The sequence below is a fragment of the Podarcis raffonei genome, chromosome 3 (assembly GCF_027172205.1).
Source record: "Podarcis raffonei isolate rPodRaf1 chromosome 3, rPodRaf1.pri, whole genome shotgun sequence".
NCBI lineage: Eukaryota > Metazoa > Chordata > Lepidosauria > Squamata > Lacertidae > Podarcis > Podarcis raffonei.
The window spans coordinates 59387153-59405625 of NC_070604.1; positions in this window are offsets into that span (position 1 = coordinate 59387153).

Consider the following 18473-nt stretch of genomic DNA (forward strand, 5'->3'; position numbering starts at 1 on the left):
TTTGGAATGAGCGTTCCACACAAGGAGCATTCATCCTGCATTGTTTTGCAGGGTGTTTATCTGTCTTCCTGTTAATCATTAATTCAGCCCACCATTTTTAATGCATTTTCCTGCCACTTCCCCAACTGCCAAAAATCATTTAAAAAGTGGATGTGTTGTGCAAGGGCAACAGAGCACATGAATCCACTTTGGTTGTGCAAACCTACATTTCCCCGTTTGTGCTTGGATTCCTCCTGCAAAATACTGACAGTCTGGAGGTGACCTGACTGCCAGCACAACCAGGCAGTATTTTACTGATGCATCCAGTAAAATTGTGTTCTCAGCCAAACAGCCGATGTCGTGGTTTGAAAAGCCAATAAACTCCTAATTCTGCTCTAGCTTGACTCTTTTCAAGGGGCACTAGTTAAATCACAACAGAGAAAAGAATCCTTGTGTATAATCTGCTGCACAGGATAAAATAAGACCCATTTGAAAATTTGTAACACACAAACACACAGAGAGAGAGAGAGAGAGAGAGAGAGAGAGAGAAGAATGATGGATGACTAACCAAAGAGTATTGCTCCTGAAACAAGAGCTGGTGTTTTGAAAGTGCCAACATTGGGGAAATTCAGATAGCGAGAACTTGGTAAGCATCCATGCTGTTTACTGTTTAATGATTCTGTTCTTTCACACCCATTTTAATGGGGTGAAAGGATTATAAAAGTAAAGGGACCCCTGACCATTAGGTCCAGTCGTGGCAGACTCTGGGGTTGCGGCGCTCATCTCGCTTTACTGGCCGAGGGAGCCAGCATACAGTTTCCAGGTCATGTGGCCAGCATGACTAAGCCGCTTCTGGCAAACCAGAGCAGTGCATGGGAACACCATTTACCTTCCCGCGAGAGCGGTACCTACTTGCACTTTGACGTGCTTTTGAACTGCTAGGTTGGCAGGAGCAGGGACCGAGCAACGGGAGCTCACCCTGTCGCAGGGATTCAAACCGCCGACCTTCTGATGGGCAAGTCCTAGGCTCTGTGGTTTAACCCACAGTGCCACCCACGAAAGGATCATATTATGGGATTAATCTAAGTGCTTGTGAAATCCACGCAGGTGTTCCAAACACAAGAAAAAGAAATCCATACCTATTATATACAAGAAGGCTAACAGTGTCAGCTAAGGAAATGTTAATATTACACTAGCTGTATGGAGGGTCTGTCATATACCAACACATTTCATAATCGTAGACTGCTGTAAATTGGTGTAGTGTTTCTCTAGGTAGTATGCTGTCACCTAGCAGCAGAACAGGGAATAGCATGTTTAATATCACCAGATAGGTACTGTATAAGGAGGGCCTTTTACCAGCTTTATATTTTATTTCATAAAATTTATATACTGCTTGATTTAAAAAAACTAAAACCCTCAAAGCAGGTTACCAAATGAATAAAACAATAAGATTATTAGTAAAATTAATTAAAATGTTCAAAAAATTAAACCAATAAACTAAAAACGCTGGCATTCTAGATATCTGGGTCTAAGCAAACATGTTTTTAGCCGAAAAGAGTACAGTGAAGATGCCATATCTGAATTGGGATCACTTGGTCACTGTAGTCCATCTATCTGTAACCTTAAGAATGAGAAAAATCTGTGTGGGACTGCCCTTGAGCCTGGTCCAGAACCTGCAGCTGGTAGAAAATGCTGACAGCATAGTACTCCTCTGCTAAAGCATCTGCACTGGCTGCCCATATGCCTATTGAGCCAGGATCAAGGTTCTTGGGTTGATATACAAAGCCCTGAACAACTTGGGCTCAGGATAACTTAAGGACCACCTCAAACCTTATGGTCCATTTTGATCACTGAGATCTTCCAGAGGAGTGATGCTAGTTGCTCCTCATGGCCTCAATTAGAAAATGGCATTGCCACTCTTCTAGCAGAGATGTAGCAGTTGTCCTCTCTTTTTATTTTCTGGTGTCTTTTGAAAATCCTTTTGAGCTTACAGCTGTTTAATTTTTGATTAGTCAGTCACAAAAATGATTATCTGTATTATTATTTTTAAATTGAATGTTTTCTTTTTTAATAGTATAATATACCACTTCAATACTTTATGATATGGTGGTATAGAAATACTTTTATAAATATGAATACTAAATATGTTGAATAATCGTATTTGGTATCTGCAGAATTTGAAATGGAAGCATTTTAGTGTGTTTCAAGTACAACAGCTCTTGGACATACATGCTTCCTTCCCCCAAGGAAATAAACAGTAGTGTACTGCTCAAACTTCGGATGATGCTCTGTTAAAGTTTTGAACTCAGAAATTTTATATCAAAATGCATGACAAGATAAATCTTGGGCTAGGTTGAGTTGCTAATTTTCCAGGTGAAAATTACCTATGAAACCTTGTGATGCCAATTCTCAAAGTCATTTCCTGATTCACTGACTATTCATTGTTATGTAAATAGAGACTTGATGACACCCTCCGCTGGGTAGGACAATGTCCACACTCCATTCTCAGTTCTCTTGCATACAAGCTGAACATGAAGCTGTGTGGCGATTAGGGCTGCTGACTTTTCACATGTCCAATATACCTGTATGGAATATAGGTGATCATTTCCATTTGCATGCTTGGGAAAAGTGGTGTCATTTTGCACATCAGTCAATTGTTACATGCACAAGAACAGGCCATGCTACCTTTTATTTTAAAGGTGCAGCACTACTGTTTTGCAATATCACAATCACAAAAAAAGGCTAAGCTAATATGTACTGTAATCATGAATAGGACTGACACACCCAGACTTACATGTGGCAGCTGTCAATCAGAAGTCCTGCAGCCGTGAAGGGAAATAACACTTGTGGAATTTAGTATGGTGATTACTACAGCACCGGCAATGTGAATGACACTTCCAGGGTGCACAAGGACAGATCTCTGCCCCTAGAAGCTTACAGTCTATAATTCACATTGTTGTGTGGGGCAACAGAGGGAAATGGAGTCTTCATTTGGGGAAAGGGAATGCCTGAGTTATTCCACTTACAGTAGAGCACTAGGATGACTAGGTTGTGCCAAAGTTTCCTTCAAAAAGCTAAGTTTTGAGGCAGAAACTAAAGGAAGTTCTGTGAATCAGGAGTGAAGCAGTTTCAGGCATGAAGGGCAACAGGGAAAGAGGCAGAAGGGGTATGAAACCTTTGGACAGCTGCGGGTGCTAGAGCTTGAGAAGCAAAAGCCACAGGTGGGGATGTCTTGGTGTAGGAAGAGCAGAGAGAGAAAAGAGGGCAAGTTAAGCTCTGGAGGACCAAAGCTCAGTGGTAGAATATCTGACTTTCATGCAGAAGGTTCCAAGTTCTTTCCCTGATGACATCTCCAGGAAGGAATGGGAATGTTTTTTTCTGAGACCTTGGAGAGCTCCTGTCAGTCAGTGTAGATGGCACTGAACTGTGCGGACCAAGTGCCTGACTTGGTTTAAGGCAGCTTCTTATCTTTCTAATCATGTCTTCACATCTGTAAAAGGTACAAAGTCTTTGGGAGGGGGTTTGTTTGGCAGACCCAAACGTGCACAGACAATCCTAAAAGTGTTTTCTTCCTTGTTGGTACACCGCCTCCAAAAAAAACGAGTGGGACCCCTTCACACAGAGAATTCCACACTGTTCTTCAGGAAATGTAGAGTTAACTCAAAGCCAGCAGGCCCCTCTGTTTTCACATTCAAATGCTCATGGGAAACTGGCTTCAAATCCCACAAGGCTGCTCCAATTCTCACTTTTGTTTCCTTAAATTAAATGTATGCTTTCAAACAAAACCTGCTAAGAATAGCAGGTGGGCTGCTTTTCTGTATCCATGTGCAGCATTTCCATGTATGATGTTACTAAGAGGTACAAAATAGAAGCATCTTTAAAAGAAAAGAAAGATCCCCTCCCCCCCCCAAAAAGAAAACAAACAGCAATAGAATGCCAGCGCTGATGGCAATTCACATACAGAGCAATCTTTTGAAGGCGTCCAGCTTTGACACAAATAGAAATTACAGAGTATATAATTCATATATCCATACTACAATTAACTTGTTGAGAGATATCCCCTCCATAGCATGGTGTGGGTCACTGGGACCTGATGGGGGTGTTATTTCTGTATATACGTAGCTGGAGAGTGGCAACTATAGTGTCAAACCTACCATATTTAGCCACACCTCTTATTACACTATGATGAGTCAAGTGTTCTGAGAGAGCTACTTCCTGTTAGAATTCCAGCTCTATGAATGCAGTCATGGGATTGTTGTCTTCCACATGACAGTATATGTTTTGACTCCACAAAGTGGGAAGTGACGGAGACAGGATGTTTGTGTTACTGTGTTCCGTGAAGTGGGATTATTGTCCTTTGTTCTTTTTCTCTTTGCTGTTTGATGCTAGAGAGAGAGGGAGCCATGTTGCAGTGCTCCGTGTGTGTTTATATGTAAATAAAGTAGATTACCGTATTTTTCGCTCTATAACACGCACCAGACCATAACACGCACGTAGTTTATAGAGGAGGAAAACAAGAAAAAAAATATTCTAAACGAAATAGTGGATATATGATTTTTGTGGTTCATGCTGTGGCCACAGACATGTGATCTGACAGTGAGTTTGGAGTAGCCCATTGCAAAAATCCTGAGGATCCATGTGGATCCATGCTTTGTAACCACGGAGGAGGGAAGGAAGGGGAACCATGGATCCTCTGCTCACGACTGCAGCAGATCCCCCCCGCCACCTGCAGGCATTCGCTCCGTAACACGCACAGACATTTCCCCTTACTTTCTAGGAGGAAAAAAGTGAGTGTTATGGTGCAAAAAATACAGTAGGCAAAATGCTGAGTTGCTGAGGTCTGTTACGCAACTGCGCAAACTCTGCGGATCCCTAAGCGCGCCGGTGTTGGGTGGCATCGGTCACTGTGATGTTTGGGCTGAAGAAAGCTTTTGAAGCTCCCGAACCATCGACCAGGAGGGAGAGAACATGCCAGTCGGGCATGTATCTCTACCAGGGTCCTACTCGAGTGTAGGCTAAGCTCATGACACTTCCCAGTGTGGTGTAGTGGTTAAGAGCGATAGACTCGTAATCTGGGGAACCGGGTTCGTGTCTCGGCTCCTCCACATGCAGCTGCTGGGTGACTTTGGGCTAGTCACACTTCTTTGAAGTCTCTCAGCCCCACTCACCTCACAGAGTGTTTGTTGTGGGGGAGGAAGGGAAAGGAGAATGTTAGCCGCTTTGAGACTCCTGAAGGGGAGTGATAAAGCGGGATATCAAATCCAAACTCTTCTTCTTCTTCGCACTCTTTGGCCCACCACTCTTCTTTGGGGGGGGGCATCTGCTGCCCTTCACCATCTGGCCACCTCAGCCTGAACAGCTGACAATAGTGACACAAGTTCTTTTTGATGAATCAAGGTGTTCTCTTCTGCAAATTAGCATCTCTGTGAACCTCTTTCCTCACCCTGGTGCCCTCCAGACGTTAGATGCTACAACTACAACCACCCACCCCTAGCCAACAGAGGTGGATGGGGCTGATGGAAGTTGTAGTCCAAAGGAGGGCACCTAGTTGGGATCTTTCAATCCTACATGTCTGCAGTTGCTCCGTTGCAAAGGATCAGGTACTTAGGCTTCTGCCAAAGTAACTATCTCTGTAGTAGAAGAAATAACATTTGAATCATCTATGCTCTTGCATGTTCTCTGCTCATTTCTGTCCTATGCAACAGCTATGAGTTATCGTGCAAGTGTACATATTAAATGATGATCACTGTTGCTTTCTGTTCCATCTTTCTGTTCAGACTAGGAACTCTTTTTGGGGGGTGGGATTCAAATTATCAGTTTCATTCTAGATGGCAATATTTAGGGAAATTTTATTTGTGGAAGTTGTTTCTGGAAGAGACATTATCTACCGTACCTTCTGATTCCCATGCTATGTACATACGCACATTCATGTTTTGTTGTTTCCCATAAAGTCACTAGGTGGCACATAGCTCTTGAACAGTGTATTTGGAAGCAACGCCTGACAATGCCGAATTGCTGTGAGTTCATTCACTATATCCTTTAACAGTACTGATCATTTATTAGTTTGTAGGCACGTTTAACAGCTTCCTTGAAAAAAGCCCATACAGGTAAGACAGGACACAGCTGCATTATTTCATCACAATGGGATAATAAAAAGAAACACTCTTTTAGTGCTTTCTCTGCTAAATCCATTTCCTGTTTCTCTCTTTCCCTAAATTATCTTTGTTCCTCAATCTAAAATGTACTTTTCACAAGGGGAGGAGTGCAAGAGGAGGAGAGAATATGTGCAATACAAAATAGGGGTCTTTTTAATTTCTTCGACTGTGTTCATATATTTTCAGTATATGAAGGAGCCTTGGGCATGTGCACTCCTTTCTTCCCTGTCATCCTCACTGCAGCCATGAGAAGGAAATGGGAAGCATTTGCTTCTTTCTTCAACTAACCACAATGTGACATTTTTTCAAAACTGAAGTACATAGTTTTTCAATAGGGAGACAAAATGCCATCTTTTTATTTACTTTCTTTTTTATTAGAAATCATAAATCATTGCAGAAAACAGGTAAGAAATATCAAAGCAAAGGAAAAAAGGGGGTAATACATTCCACATGTGACATCAGGTGTGAGGCAGATATAGACATGTCTGGAAAGGAACAATCAAAGTCCTTAAAAGTGCATTCCTAGTTATTTCTTTAAAAGTCCTGCAAGCATTGGCCATACTATGGCATTCCTGATCGAGAACTCCATAGTGCAGTTGGTCAGAGCTAATTCTTTTTAAAAATAAAATATTACCATGACAAACAACTCAAAAGTGCAGTTGGAGGGTATTACGGTTAAGTATATTTGTTTAATTGACACTGAAATGAGGAATGGCTGTTGCTGAAAGGCTTTAACTGGAAAATTCCACTAAAGCTAAAGAAGTGGTTTCTGTGCTTTAACTGGTTTTTAATTAACTGTTGTTATTCTCTATTAGCTAACACATGAGTGTTTAACCTTAGATCAGGTATTTGGTTGCAAATCTCCATTTTGAAAGGGAGTTGCCTTTAGTCTCTTTTCTCAGGCTCTATGAGAATAAGATGCAGGACCTGCATACTTAACGGGCTGGAATGCAGGCTAATGGAGCCTGTGAAAGAGAGAGCTAGGTTTATCAGCTCTGATTATAAGTTTATTTCTAAGAAGATGAACCTGTGCGGACTTGGAATTATTTGGATGCATCATTTACTGCGTTTTGTTCTGTTTAGGAGAATGTTCCGCAACTAAAGTTTTGAACATTCTAATGGGTCTGGACAATGCTTCATTCCAAAAGGACCCCGTTTTTATGCATCCAGTCGCTTCAAACTGCACAATATTAATATTTGCAATAATTACATCATACTGTATACAAAGCAAATAAACAATAAATAAGTGAAATAAATGGTGGCACACCAATATAAACCAAGACATCCATATTTCCTGTGCTAGCATGGATTGTGAATGTTGAGTATCTAAGTCCAAAGCATAGGAAATAAAATCTCACCAGATTTACATAAAAGCATTCTGGATCCTCTAGTCTCCTGGACACACTCAATTTACGTGTAACCTTTTCTGCCCTAGCCAAAGTCTGTAAGTTCTAGTTAATTCTGTCCAGATCTAGTTCTCTGTCTTAAACAATGGTTTCCTATTTGGATGCCATGGAAAACTACTTTAAGAAACTAAAATACCTTAAAGTGAGCTTAATAGGGGAAGAGAAAAGGGAAGGGAGAAAGGAGCATACAGGCACATATATCATATTCAAGTTGACAAACCATGGTTTACTGGACTGGGAATGCTATGTCTGAACTATGCCTAAGGCTGTATTTGCATAGCTTTTCTCACAATTTGGCATATCAGTGCCAGGAAGACAGAGTTTCTTAAAGGAGACTTGCCATGCAAGCCTATTCTGGCCTTGCTGTGACTTCTCTTTGCCACACCATGCTCAAGGTGCATGTGGCTTAAAAAAGTACCACGTAATTGTGCTCCTAAATACATAACACACCCCCTGCAGTTCAAACATTGCCTCTGTTCAGCAGCAAATTTCCTAGCTGAAGCCTGCTCAACCTCTACAGCCAGAAAGATGATGTTTTCAGAAGAGTTTTGCCATTTCAGCATCAGGCACCTGTCCAATTTCATCAGAATTGTGTCTGCTACATTTTAGCAGATCCCCCCTCCCTCTAATGATTAAACTACATGCCTGCTCTTCATTTCCCAGTGCTGACCCTCTGCAGCTGTACAGCTGCACTGTGTAAGCCGTACCATGGAAGCCCTGAGCTTTCTCTCTCTGGACAGTTATACTAAACATTTATTTCATTTCACAAAGAGGGCAGCTTCTCTGTTCTTCCCATATATAGTCATGTCGGGGAGGAACAGGAGCACTGAGGCATTAGTTACAATGACAGGTTTACAAAGTGAAAGCAGAAGGTAAGTCTTGGAACAGTATAGGGGGAAGCGCCAGAGGAAAACTGCCTTAGTACTTCAGAGGCTTGTCTGAAGCTGGCAAGAAGCTGGCATTCAGCTCTCTGCTCTTGTGATTCCCTTCACGCATTGGCAGCCTGAAGCGGGCACAGCGACAAAAATCAATGAATGAGTAATGGTGCAGCATTCTGTTTTTCAATGTTGAACTCGACACAAAACAAGGCATGGATTTCAATGAAATATTATGGCCTCAAAGCTCATTGCTATTGAAAGCTATGGGACTTAGTTACAGTCCAATTGTTACTTATGGGATTGCAGGGGGCAAGGATCACCTAAAATTCCTGGGTGCCAGGTTTCCGCCACAATTGCTGAAATTAGTCAATGTGGGGTTTGATCAAAGACCTAAAAAAATCCAGCCAGCTTCCTCGGGAGCTTGGTTTAGAAAGGTGCCATCAAAGAACAAGGACAGGTGATTGCAGAGTCATTACCCTGACAAAAGATGAGACATTCAGCATCAGACAAGAAGGCAAGTTCCATTCCTCCTCTAGCTGGTGTGCTAGTTGGCAATAAACAATAGCAGATTGGGGAGGGGGAGGTTGTCAAGGCAACAGAGGGTGTGATGTCACCGCAGGAAAAAAGGTGTCCTTTAAAACTGGTTTTTGAGCAAGGGTTTTTGGGAAGAAGGGAGGGGCCAGAACGCCACGTGATGCTGGCTGGGAGAGGCAGAGAATGGCGAGCATGGCTGGCTTCTGCTCTGGATCCAAGCTTGCTGAAGCTATGAGAGGAGATGCACTTGGGGGTGTAGTGTTCTGCAATCCGTCCATAAAACTCAGGTGCAAATATGTGTGAATAAACCATATTTCTTAAAGACACTCGCCTCCGTTGTGCCTCGTTTTCCCCAAGGGAACAAACCCTGGGTAAGTGTCAAGGCCCCTGGAAACTCTTGCTACTGTTCAGCAGGCATTGGGTTCCACTGGGAGGAAAGACGAGGCAGGCATTTAATAAGTAAGAAACAAGCAGCTCTCCAGGCAGGAGTCTCTCCTAGCCCTACTGGGGACAGAACCCAGAACCTTCTGTTTGGAAGACAGATGCTCCACCATTGAGCTATGGCCCATCCCCACAGGAAGGGAAAGGGATAGGTAACTACAATGCTTGTTACAAGTGTATTGCTAATGGATATTAAGTCTCATATTACACACGCAGTACAGTGGTACCTCGGGTTACAGATGCTTCAGGTTACAGACTCCGTTAACCCAGAAATAGGACCTCGGGTTAAGAACTTTGCTTCAGGATGAGAACAGAAATCACGTGGCAGCGGCGTGGTGGCAGTGGGAGGCCCCATTGGCTAAAGTGGTACCTCAGGTTAAGAACAGTTTCAGGTTAAGAACGGACCTCCAGAACAAATTAAGTTCTTAACCCGAGGTACCACTGTAATACCATGTGAAGTAGAAATAGCCTTGATTCCTTTCTACTGTTGGTTAAACAGTCTGCTCTGAAACTAATATTCAATTTATGCAAAAGAAGTGTTGCAGATAATAAAGTGATAGACACTGAGGAATTGAGGCTGCATTTTATTTCTTTGATGCCATTCTTCTGCAGGCTTTTCAGCAGGAGGCAGCAAGAGGATGTCATCCTGAAAGGACCACACACAGAGATCATTTCTACAAATAAGCCAAGGGCAAGGAAAGGAGCAACAGGAGGCAGTGGCTGGGCTAAATCCCTCAGGGAAGGAGGGGCATTTGCCAAGGAGGAAAGTAGGCAGGGAAAGGGTGAAGTAATCTTTTTTGGGCCACTGATTCACATATTTGCTGGGACAGAGGGAGTTGAGATCCCTCACCTGGGGGCACCCGCTTGGAGAAAGCTAATCTTTGGCACCTTTTCCTTTTTCTCAAGGTGATTGCTATTTGTATACACAGAACACATAATCCCACTATCACTTACAATACTTCATACTTCAGAATAGACCACTCTGCCAAGGGCATTTTCTTTATGCGACCGAAATGTCAATGCCTCATAGCAATAAATACTATTATTTATATAGCCCTCTCACACCAGGGAGGCTCCTGTCTTCTTGGCCCTGGGAGGAAAAGGCAGCCCAGCCTTCTAAACAAGGGGCAAACTCGGGGTCTAAGTATGTATCTCCTCTACCCTTTGCCTATTGAATACAATGAAAAGATGTTCAAAAGCTTTCCCGTTTCCTCAGGAGGATTGGTCTAGCTGGCTCCAGCCATTTCCATTGCATGCAAGCAATAGACCATATGCAAGCCTATCACACACATCCATCAAGATCAATGGGACTTGGGGAGCATTGTGATAAGCAGCTGGATTAGTATCAACCACACGCAGAGACCTCCGTTAGTCAATTGCTCTCTCTCTCTGTGTTAGAAAGAATCCATTGTGAGAGATTGCTCATGAAAATCAGGAGAAGTAGGGTGGTCACTTGCACATTGCATACCCCTCAGCTGTCCTGAGTTAAGTGGGACATCCCATTTTGGGGCACTATGCTCTTGCACAAGTCACCTGGCTCCCATGAAATCACAGCCCCAAAAGATGTGCGTCCCTGTTTTCCTCTGGGCCTTGTTGGAGAGTATGACATTGTCCAAAAAGGAAAAGAAAAGAGGGCACAGATTTCTGTTTGCATGTGCCAGTTTACAAGCAAACTATATTTATGCGCTCTCTGTTTGAAAACATCGCAGAACCTCCAGGCAAAGCTGCAAGAGTTAAATTGCTAGGATGCCTAATGGAACAGAAGACCGCCTGATCTGCTCTTGTGTCTTTAACGCAGCAGATCAATTTGCAGAAATGTATTCATTCCATTTATATCCCACTTTTCCATGTGAAGGCAGCCAATGTAAAGTCTGACACCTAGTGTGCATAGCCACCCGTAGTCCTTTAACTATTCTGGCCCCAAGTCATTTAGGGCTTGAAGGGAAACGTGGGCTATAGTGGGTGAAGGTCTTCATGAAATGGATATAACTATGACCCTGAATATCAAACTACCATTAAAGGGACAGCTAGAGATGCCAGATTAATGGCTGGCAACCTTCTTCTGTTTTAATTTTTTTATTTGTGATTTTTAGTTATATACATTTCAATAGTTTTACAGTCATTTTAAGATTTCAAAACTTGACTGACTTCCTCTTTCTGTGGTTCCTTAAATTTATATTTATCATTTCTTGCATATTCTAAAGTAACTTAACTTATTATTTTATTCACCTACTTTAATTATTTACTCTTATGAAACTGCAGATTATTATAATACCTGTTTACAATTTATTTGTACATATTCAATAAACCATTTCCATTCTTTTTTAAAAAAATGTGTTGTCTTTATTTTGCCATTTTTGCATAGTCCATGAGTTTTTGTATCCAATCTTCTTTCATCGGGACTTCTTTCCATTTGGGGGCAAATAACATTCTTCCTACTGTAATTGCATACATGAATAAATTTCTATTCTGTTTAGGTAGTTCTACCCCTATAATTCCCAGAAGGAAAGCTTCTGGGTTTTTTTTTTTTACAAATGTTATTTTAACATCTTTTTCAATCCATTATATATCATTTCCCGGTAAGCTTTAACCTTACTGCAAGACCACCACATATGACAGAAAGTACCTTCTTTCTCTTTGCATTTCCAACACTTACTCCAATTGATTTTAAAATCAAGGGCATGTAAAAGCTACTCATGCATTAGCCACAGGAAGGGTTAACATGTGAGTCCTGGAAAAAAGTGACAGGCGGGGTGCCACAAGAGGCTGCCCTGGGTCTGTTGTTGTTTTAACATCTTCATAAATAACATGGATGAAGGTATTGAGGGGATGCTTATCAAATTTGCAGATAACAGCAAACTGGGAGGGGTAGAAAGTGTCAAAGAAGACAGAACTGGGAATCAAGGTGACCTTAACGGATTGAAGAACTGGGCCCAGGAAGAACCAGCTGCACAAATATAAGATGGACACTAAAATGAACTAGAGGTTCTCAGTAGACCACAAGATTAACATGAGTCAAAAGTGTAATGCAGCAGCAGCAGCAAAAAGAAAAAGAAAGAAAAGCTAATCCTATTCTAGGCTTCATCAACAGAAGTATAGAAGATGGAGGATGGAACAAGCTTGTTTCGTCCTGCTCTGGAGACTAGGACCTGAACCAATGGATTCAATTTACAGGAAAAGGGATTCTGACTAAACAGCAGGAATAACTTTCTGTCAGTAAGATCTGTTTGACAATGGAGCAGACTTCCACAAGAGATGGTGAGCTCCCCTCCCCAGGAGATTTTAAAGCAGAGGTTGCATGGCCATCTGTCATGGATTACCCTTAGGGTCCCTTCTAACTGCAATTCTATGGTGTGTGCCATGCACCTTGTCCTCCATCTTTACCCCTGCTGACCTCCCTCAAGGGTAGTGCAGTCCCGCAATGCCAGTACTGAAGTAGGATTCACTGCCATATGTGGAATGGGTGCATGTGTATACCATCTTGCCCTTTGCCCCAGGCAGCAAAATGTCTTGGGCTGGCCTTGGTTGGGAGAATGGCGAAGCGTATAACTAAGGCTGCTGCCTTTGCTCATTCCCCAACATTGTGTTTGGTTCACGTGTATGTCTCGCTACAGGAAAAGGCTGACACCACATTAGATGATAGCATATGTGTACACAGTAGTTTATTTACAATCATCTCCCATTCCGTCATGCTTTTATTTTTAATATGGGACTGTAACCTAGATGGCTCTTTCAACATTGCTGGCATAATTCAGGAAAGACCTACCAACTTGGGCTGGCTCATGAGGTCAGTTAATTTTAAGTTTCAATAACCTTGGCAGCACAACTATTAAGTAAACAAGGCTATTTCTGAGCCAATAAAATGTGTTCATTAAAGAGAACTAAACATATACAGTCTGCATGAGTTAGCTACTATCTTTGACCTTCACACTTCAATGTCAGCTTTCCCCTGTTATCACAGTTTCCCTCTAATACTTTGTGTCACCTTAACCAGTGCTTTTTTTCTTAAAAAAATGTTTAGGGGTACTCTCATTTTCCTACTCATATTGAAATACGGCCCCTCAATGAGGCCAAACTTAGATTCACAAAATGTTTAGGGGTATGTGTACCCCTGTGTACCCCCAGAAAAAAGTACTGACCTTAACTATAATTCATATGCAATACATCCTTATTATACCAAATACGTGGATGCAAACCAATGTTAACCAATATAACAGGTGTGTGCAATGAGCAGGAACCAGAACACCGGATCCTAAAACTCATTTTTTAGCTGCTGCAGAAAGTAAATATCACTTTTTTGTTTCTGCCAGCTGCATGACAGGCAGAAATTCACTAGCAGACATTTTCCTCACCTTGCAGTTATATTGCCAAGTATATTGATAGTCAAAACAAGCTGGCGTAGTTGTAGCTGAAGTTTTGTTGGTTCAGCTTGCTGGGACTTATCTGATTTTGGTCACATGAACACCTTCCATTTAAAGCACTCATATATTTATTTATGAAGAGCAGCTTACAGTTTAATGTAGTTGTGTGAGACCAGAATCCTTAACAAACTAGTTCCCAGGATTCTTTGGGGGAAGTCATGACTGTCAAAGTGGTGTAAGAATGGTGTGTGTATGACCTTTGAGTCTGTACCTTTGAAGAGATTTGGTGCCCTGGGCTGGATTCAGTATTTGGTGTTCCAATCTATGAGCACAGAACTTTTTAAGAGGAGAGAAAACACCTGGTCAACTTGTAGATCAGACTTTGATACCTGATGGTGCCTGACAGGCTGCCCCTTGCATTGTGTGTGCCTGTGTGGTGTAGCCTTGTCAAATGCCTGTTGTAGACTTGTTTGTATCTCTTAAAACAGGAGAACAAGGTTTAGAGATGGCATTAAAAGTAGATTGGCTACGTCATACCGTCTGCATAAAGTAAACAACATATTCTGAATCCCAAGAAGTGATTAACAGCTAAATTTATGAATATATTTAAAGTCATCATTTCAACACACTGTTAATATACCATACTTCCATAGCAGTGGCAACGGCAAAGGTCTAGCTATTGAACTGGTTGCTGCCTGTGAGCTATTTCTACTATGCAGTACAGATCAGGGAGCAGGACCATCTGTTGACTTCATTTATCCAGGGCATGGACTGCAGTGCCCAAGGACTCTGAAATGTTATTGATGCTATTAGCAGTATACGTATACAGCTCTTTGTAGCCATTATGAAGACGTGCTACACAACAGTTATGGGAAACAGTCCTACTGAAATGGCGCACCACCGCAATGAGATGATACCTTTTTGTTTTGCTTTGTTTCTTTCCATCACATAGCCACTAAAAACTTTTAATGGTTTGTCTGAACTCACTTCCTTCTTCAGATGATAGTAAAGGCAAAAAACTAATCCAGAACTCTCTGAGCACGATCCAGCAAGGTTAAACACACTTCTAAATTTGTTTATTTGTTTATTACATTTATATTCCACCTTCTCCTCCAAGAAGCTCAAGGGGGCACCCATGGTTGCCACCTCCTCATTTAATCCTCACAACAGCCCTGTGAGGTAGGCTAGGCTGAGAGCAGGTGACTGGCCCACAGTCACCCAGTGAGTTTCATGGTGGAGTGAGGACTAGAACTATAGTCTCTTGGAAAGAATTAAACTACGGCATTCTCTTTCTCCAGTGATATGTTTACTTTTGTCTGGATTGTGTCCTTGATTTGCATCCGTTACTTTACTACACATGCCAGTGCCGATGCTTATTCTAAATTCTCTTCCCTTAACTTTGTTGCACAATGACATTGTCCTTAGTTTTACTACAAACCATACTATTCCAATTCAGTGCTGAAGAAAAACATGAGCTACAGTCTACAAATAATGGAGCTCTGGTATACAGTGCAATTTTGTCTTATTTAATTTCCGCCTTTGTGTCACACTGCAGGCTGGTTCTGATTCCCCACCTCCACCCAGCAGGCAAAGAGTGGATGCTCAGTTTAGTTGGAATCCATCTGATTATAATGAAAACAGCATTGTCAGACCAATGCAAATAATCTCCTTCAAGAAATGTATCAGATTTAATAGCAGATCTCTGGAAGAATGTTAAATTATAACTCACCCTTCTTTTTCAAATTGGGTTAGAGAGTTGAAGTGCTGTGCAACCCAGAATTAAGAATCACAGAATTAGGCAGGACTCCCAGATGACTCAGAGAACTCCTAATTTAGTCATTCAAATTGAACCACAATCAAGGGCATGAATCAGTAGCTTTTTTAGGCAGCTTTCTGAATCAAGTTTGCTTACAGGGTGGGTATTCCTGTTAAACCACTGAGCCTCTTGGGCTTGCCGATCAGAAGGTTGGTGGTTCGAATCTCCACAATGGGGTGAGCTCCCATTGTTCTGTCCCAGCTCCTGCCAACCTAGCATTTCAAAAGCACACCAGTGTAAGTAGATAAATAGGTACCACTGTGGCAGGAAGGTAAACGGGGTTTCTGTGTGCTCTGGTTTCTGTCACAGTGTCCCGTTGTGCCAGAAGCAGTTTATTCATGCTGGCCACATGACCTGGAAAGCTGTCTGTGGACAAATGCCAGCTCTCTTGGCCTGAAGCGAGATGAGCATTGCAACCCCATAGCCGCCTTTGACTGGAATTAACCGTCCAGGGATCCTTTACCTTTTTTTTTTTTTACCTTACCCTTAGTTTCAAGGTTTTTTTTTTTTACCTTACCCTTAGTTTCAAGGTTCAGGACCTTCAGAGTGCTCAAACTGAAAGGTGAGAAGGAAAGAAAGAGTGTACAGTAATATGATATCTTATCTCGTCTATTTGTGGTTTTCAAGCATCCTACCCACAACAACATTTCCATGTGGACTTGCTTGCTGAGGAGCCCACACACATCTACCTGAGTATGTCAGAAGCTTCCAGGCTCAATTAGGCTCCATACTTCATTCATGAACAATGACAGCCAGGCTTCCTGTTGTTCCAGTGAACTGAAAGCATACTCAGGATATGCCTAATACTTTGCTCATTGCAAGGAGGATTGGCAATAGTAAGGCAGCTGTCTTCAATAACAACTCATCTGCTGTTACTGATCTTATATTAAAATGAGAACTTGCTGTAAAAAAAATTGGGGGGAGGGGGGGAGGAGCCCCTGTTCAGTTTCAGAGGAACCCCAGTATTTCCACACACAAAACTGAGAGCCACTGCTCTGCATCCCTTAGTTATGTCTGTCTATCTCAGGGGTGGAGGACATTTTTTGAAATCAACGTCCACATAAAAAGCCAAAACCAAAGGTCCCTGGGGTATCCCTTCTCTCTCAGCCATCCACTTTATTCCAGTTACCACATACTGTACATACTGTACTTCACTTTCCACCAGATTTTCCCCATTCAGCTTTACTTCTGTGTCGGGTGGAGAAGCAGCTGTTTTTCTGTCTTCCAGACCAGCAAGTGTGCTAGGGCAGGAGAAAGGCAAAGCAAACATCCGTGGGGAAGGGCATGTGCAGGGCAAAAGAAGCAGGTCAGAGATCAGGTGCACATGGTGAAGCCAACTGGCCACAGGCAGAAGGTCTCCCCTACCTGCTCTAGCTAAAGAGTGAAGAGCTTAACTCTAGCTCAGATGGTGGCATCTACCTCCTGGTTCTTTTGCACAAAGAGCACCCTCTTACTCCAAGAGAAAGGAGAGACTTTTTAGAAGGCCAGGAAGAAGAACCGGTATGTCTTTGGAAAGTACTGGTCTGGCTGGAGCTGGACAGCCCACTAAAATACTGTAGCTTGACAGGCCAGACTCAGCCTTTGGGTTTATCACCCCTATGCTAAACCATGGTATAATGCAATGTAAGCCCCAAGGTTTACATGTCACCCCTACCTTCTGCATGGCTAGGAAGAGGAATTCCAAATCTTTCCCACTTGATTTCCATTAACTACAGGGTTGTTGTTTTTTGTTTTCCAGCTAAGGATCCTGATGTATCCCTAATAATGGTTAGTTGCAAAATAAGCTAACTTCAGACAATGGTTGGTGGGGTGGGGGATGAGAGGCAGCTAGGCTTGCTTCATGTATCACTAAGCCATGGTGCCCAAATGCAGCCTATGCCAAACATGTCTAGAAGCCAAAGGGCACAACCTTAATTTCCCTCTTCTGCACACATTCAGATGCATGTCTGAGTGATCCCGTATTGCTTAGCCTGGTTGGTTTGTTGGTGGGAAGCATGCACATATAGACACCAATCCATCTGGAAGTAAGGTGAGTTTCCTTTTCTTAAAGTGTAATGTAGCTCCATTTACACAGGATTTATTAGAAAAGCCATCCTATACTTTTGCCCTAATTTGGCATTGCTTCATCTGTTGCTGCCACTATTGAATTTTCCTCCCAATGATCCAACACTGGGGACCACCCTTTAACTCCATATGGGACATGTTTGGCATCTGCAAGAAATCAAATGCCAACTGGAATATGTTTTCAGCAGCAGCAGCTGGAACTGAGTCTCTCTACTTGGCTGCTTTCCTGGGTGATCTTGGTTTCTTTTCCTTATTCAACTGCTGGATGGGGTGGTGCCTATAGCTCTGCTTAAGGGTTAATCCATGCTGTAACATAACCAAGAAGCTCTGGTCCGCCTGCCTTCATAAAAGCTAACAATGGGTTCTTTGGGCAGCAGAGACTTTGCTGTCGGGCAAGAGATCAATTGCACTCCTATGTAAAACAATGGGCATTTTAACATCATGACTTCCAGTGGCATCAGGCCAAGGTCTGCATTGTTCAAGTTATTGCTATAGTGTATCTAAATGTTTTGTCTTTCATTCAGCTGAATTTGGCTTCAATTAGCAAATGTGGTTCTTATATTTATGAGCATAGCTCAAGAGCATTCAAAGCAGCCAGCAAGGAACGCACAGCCCTGTCCTGATCTCTTTCTAAGTTCTTGCAAACATTGAACTTGATATATTTGCTACAGCAGTTTAGAATAGATCAGACTAAAGCATGGATGGGGAACCTTTGGCCATATTGTTGAATTCCAGCTCCCGTCAGCCCCTGCCAGCTTGACCAATGATAAAATGTCATGTGAGTTTTGAGTCCAACAACAATTGAAGGGTCACAGGCTGTACATTCCTGTCCTAAAGTA